Genomic DNA, 5892 nt, shown 5'->3' with positions numbered 1-5892 from the left:
TAAAATATTGCTAACTTATTAAAAATCTCCTCAATTATATATAATTAAATATTATTCGTAATCCTGTTAAAAACGGCACTGCAGGCTTTTAACGTAATGTACGCCTTGCTACTTTTTTGAAAATACCAAATAAAATCAACCTATCTATCTTCTGCAATATTTACCATTGCATGCAAATCCCTGCATATATCTGAACTGTTATTAACTTTTAAAGTTCTAAATGTGCATTTTAGCCAGATCCATTGTTGTGTCTGTAGAATCAAATTGAAGTGATTGCAATCGTGATGTTATATTTTAATCTCACATAAAAGTGAACGTAAACATATTAGGTGACATTTCGGTGAAAGCCATTCGCGCCCAAGCGCATACATAGACACATAAAGGTAATATGACACTTACACCTGACACGGAAGTTTTTTATAAATCTTATAATTATAATATAATGTGACACTTCTACGAAGTGTTTCACACTTTCTAAATCACATTTTAAAGCTAACAAAATCATTAATCGTCGTTGAATTTTCATCTTTATAGTAAGCCATGTAATTTTTCATGGTCAGAATAACGGTGATTACTGATTATCCATGAAATTTAATCTAATTAACGATTAACTAATTTGCACTTCCTATTAAAAAAAAAATAAGGAAAAAAACTTTTGTTAGGTGCTAAAAAATAAGAATTAAATTCAATTAAATTATGATGCCCTAGGAATCTTATTTGGCAATATGATTGAATGGCAGGGTGACCGGATAAATCATCACAATGATAATTCATCACATCTTTAAAAAGTTATATAAAGTCATGGAAAGTGATGAAACAAAAACTTTATTAACTGGGTTAAGTAGGTTAGGTTAGGTTAGGTTAGGTTAAAAAAAAAAAATTTTCATCGATTCTAATGACTTTATATCATTTTTTAAAAGTGTGTTGAATTGTCACTGTGTTGAGTTATCATGGAACGGAATAGCAGATACCTGCAAAGTAATTTCTTTATTCTGGAATACATTATGTACATAATAATAATGTAAATTATAGGTAGTTTACATTATTAATACATAAAAGTGATTTCTTTATTCGGCATTAGATTACGTAGAAGTGTTTTGGTACTCTTTATATTGTTTTTCTATCGGATATAAATCGTTGAACCAAAATCAAAAAGAATTTCTTGAATCGGAAACTGAACGTACGAACTAATTTACAGACACACGAAATGCAAAACGGTCAGGTTAAAATAGGATTATAAAATTATTTGCAAATACACAATTTTGAAAAATCCCACTTAATAAATTTGGAATGTGATGTGCGATGGTAAATGGTAGTCATTGGCACTGTAATCTTAAATCGTAAATCCATGCAGCTGATAAAACGTAATTTTTAGACACATCATCATCCATAGTCGATATATAATGCTACGTATAAATCTGCGAGCTGAACTCAACTTATGGGAGAGGAACGAAACCGCAAATGGCGAGAAACAACGCTTGCAGTTGCTTCGTTCCTTTCCCGTAATTCGTGTCTCGGTTCGCGTTTCGGTTCGCAAATGTATACTTACCCTTATATCGATATACAAACATGAGCCCTCTACGTAAACGAAAATGTTTTTAAAAGATTGCGGAAACAACACTTCTCCTAACACACTCTCACAAAGAACATTTACAATATGAGTACAATCCGACAATTTTCCAAAAGCGTGTCTTCCATTCGCAGCATCTATATGAAGGAAGGAGGGACAGGAGTGCCTTCATCGGGGAATCCGATCTTCCAGAGTCCAACATCCAAGAATACTGGATATTTGCACCATTCACCATAACATTAATTTTCTAATCGGGAATCCTCATTGAAATTGATATCGGTAGGTATTTGTATTTTAAAATGTACCTATACGTATTTTGCTATACGGAATGTGTGGGATTGCTCCAATTGGTTTGCGCTACCTCCCCATATTTCGAAAAAGAAATTAACTAAAATATCTAGCTGCTGTAATAATAACATTATATTCAGTGTGTTGAATTAATAACCCACTGCGTGCGTTGCCCCAGCGCGTACACACAATGAAGACATCGCCACTTTTCGTTTCTGTGAATTAAGCCTATAAAACCGATTGTTTATGTTCGCTCTTCATTGTTTTATCATCCATCAATTAAGATAACTTGCTTCCAAATAAGTACCAACTGTGGCACTTTCTCCTGGAACAGAACGCGGCAGTCTGCACTAACAAATTGTGGCAATACAATGAAGTCAGCAAGATGTGCCGAAGAATGGATATTTTTCAATGAAAAGATACAAGACAATGGAGTTTTCTAAATATTGTTTTCCGTCGGTATTCGCGTGTATCCACTTAATCAAAATGTTAGACATTCTAATACACGCGTAACAACTCAAAAATTGCATAGTTGAACCTACTTACTCTATGGGCAATCCTGACCCGATACGTCAGAAACAAGAGCTTTTTGAATTTACGTCGATTTACGTAATCGATGCTATTGAAAATAATTACTAATTGATTGTTTACAGAGTTAATTGTGGAGATTGACATTTGAGACCTCCCATTGGCGGGACTGGAGAATAATGGTTGTATGTATTTTGTCATGAACCTAAAAAGCGCTGGACAGAGAATTAGTGTTGTATAAATGGCATTAACAACTCGAGAGATCGCGTCAAAAACCGAAATATGTGTCCAGCGCTCGGCACTTTTAAGCATTCGTTCTGGAAATTTCCCACCCCAAATAAAAAAAATTATGCCTCTGAATTTTAATATGAAGACATATATACTGATTATAGTGCTATACAGCCAATAAAATCATCATTTTTTCATTTATTCCATATTTTTAATGTTCATAAAAAAACTATAAAAAAAAAACTTTTAAATCTGCGTTTTATTTTTTTTAAATTGCCGTATTTAACTGTTAATTAATTATGGCCTACTTGATAATCAGAGATACAAATAAATATTACATCACTTAATTTAATAGTTAATCGAATTAGAAATTAGAATTCTTTCTATGGTTTACATTCAAGAGCTGTGCAAAAATGTTTAGTTAGGACCGATAAACAGAAACGCACTCCAGCAACAAGTAGGTACCTAAACACCATATTATAAACAGAAACGCACTCCAGCAACTGCAATAAGTAGGTACCTAAACACCATATTATAAACAGAAACGCACTCAAGCAACTGCAATAAGTAGGTACCTAAACACCATATTATAAACGTAATATTGGGTGTAGGTAGAAATCATTCATCACAATTAATTATAAATCATAAAATTTATGTAGGGGGAATCCTTGAATCGTCAGAGAAGAACACAACTCAATAATACTCATTTTGCGTAACGGATAATGTATAATTTGCGAAACAATAATTTGCCTAAATTGTATGCACGTAGGTGCATTTCCCATAAATGTCCCACGTGTGACCTTCGGCAATATTGGAGATGTTAGACTCACCAGTGAGTGAGGGAGGCAAAAGGTTCGTAGGTTGTGACACCAAACTGTCACTGAATCACCCATCATCGCGATGAATATAGGCGGAGGAAGGAACATTGTCTGAAGATACCAGATATGGTGATACGTTGCAATTCAGCTGTTATTGTGACAAATATTGCAATAAATAATTTTATTTTGCAAAACTATCTTCAAGTTTATGAAACACTAGCGCAGATCCGTAGAAACTCACGGAAATTATTTCACGTTAGCTAAAAATCGAAGACCTTTAAAAAATCACGAAATCCGACCACTTGTCAAGATTAAATCTAAGAAATTTTAGTAAAAGAAATAAGTACACAATTTAAAAAATATATGTTATATTACAGGTCAATGAATATCAATCCCTTGTCTGAATTCTTGACATCATCAGTTTCAATTTTCAAAATGACAATTAAATAAAAAAACAAATCAATTAAATTCATTGAATCAAATTCACGATCACAGACACAACGGAAATAAGTATACATTCCTAACGAGAGTTTTCTCGAGGCCCGCATATTTTCTGAATCTTTAAAGGCCATGCGGAGGGTGTTATGATAAGAGGAAGGGGAGTTTTTCAATTATTATTTTGTTTAAATTAAATCCACACCGAAAAAATAATGGAGAAAATTATTTCAGTCAAGGCCTATGTCAACTTTGCTGTGTAGAGGGTATTTTTGAGGAGAGGAAGGAGTGAACATGGTTTTATTTTTTTTTATTATAATTAAAATCAAATTTAATAATATAATTATCGAGTTCTGCAAGTATTTTTTGGTTTTTGTTATTGTTACAACTGTTTCGGCTTCCAAAGCAATTTTCAAACTGAGGTTATAACCACGTTTAGACGACTTATTTATATGATTCAATTTTATCCCCTCCCAATTTAAAATGATTTATTACCGGTTAAACCGATTCACTGATAAAATAATTGTGACAATAGATATCATATTCTGTGGGGATATTTTGAAGTCTGTTTCCTGTCTCCCCAAAGCTGATAATTATATCTTCCAGAGTCGAACTGTTTAGCATAAAAAGAAATCGGAAAGCGTCCTGTTTTTCATTCGGGAAATTTCAATCGTCTGCGGATGATGGGCAAGCGTTATCCGTCTATACAAGAAATTCTAGCTTTGGACAAAGACACTACTAATACCATGCTATAAAAGCATTCAACAGTGTACCCCTTGAAATTAAAATTGAGGAAAACAAAAATAACAAAATGGATTAAAGAACAAAAAAGACAATATTACAAAAAATTTCGTGGCATAAAATAAAAAAAAATACATATAAATAATATAACCTACACGTAACAAACAAAACCAATATAAAACACACATCACTCACAAGCACACAAGATTATATTTTAAATGTATTATTTTCTCTTTAAATGTATTATGTAGACTATATTTTATATTATAAAATGAAGGCCTCAGCACGGGTAAGCCACCCAGCGAGGCCAAAATTACTATAAAACTCTGAAATGTAAAAAACATTGTACCAAAATAAAAAAATACTGGCTGTGCAAACAGAAAAAATGAGTATTTGCTAATTTGTTAAAAATCTCTTCAAATTATTGGTAATCCGGTTAAAAACGAGATTGCAGGCCGTTTCGTATTAAACTTTTATAACATTCCTAATATATCGGAACACGTGTTCATGCACTTGTCCTGATAATATACGATGAGGAAACGCTAAAATACAGGGTTTTCCAATAAGAGGTGTTATGTTGATATTCAATCGTAAAAGATCAATAGTTTTGTTGCTTGTGTGGCACGTAGCGCCGTCTTGTTGAAAGTAAACGTTGTCCAGATCAATATCATCCAATTCCGGCCATAAAAAATCATTAATCATCTCTCGATAGCGCAATCCATTCACCGTAACTGTTGCTCCAGCCTCATTTTCGAAAAATTAAGGTCCAATGAATCCGCCGGACCATAAACCGCACCAAACAGTCACACGTTGAGGATAGAGAGGCTTTTCAACAATAACTCTTGGGTTTTCAGAGCCCCAGATGCGACAATTTTGCTTGTTGACGAAGCCACCGAGGTGGAAATGGACCTCATCACTCAAGATGATTTGCATTTGATTCACTCAAGTGAATTTTAATAATTTCAATGCGTTGTTGAAGCGTGTATCGTTCCATTTTTATTAATGGCGTAGTTTCTACTTGTCAAATGTCAAAAAATGATAGTTTCAAAATTAACATTTTAAAACCGGATTACGAATTATTTGAAGAGATTCTTAATAAATTAGCATTTTTTTATATCGGTAAGCTTTCTCCATGTGGTCTTCTAAGTAAGTATCTGGTGCATTTGTACTAATCTTTCCTCCCTTTTCGCGTCTAATGTAATCTCTCAATTTCTTCAAATAATTATGTACCTACCTTTCTCAGTAGGTATTTGATGTCGTTTTCGTTCGAGATAATCTGAGACT

This window comes from Hesperophylax consimilis, chromosome 8, assembly GCF_061612785.1.
Source record: "Hesperophylax consimilis isolate HC1 chromosome 8, BYU_Hcon_1.0, whole genome shotgun sequence".
Classification (NCBI taxonomy): Eukaryota; Metazoa; Arthropoda; class Insecta; order Trichoptera; family Limnephilidae; genus Hesperophylax; species Hesperophylax consimilis.
The sequence above is the reverse complement of the archived record's forward strand: the minus strand, read 5'-3'. Positions refer to the sequence as shown.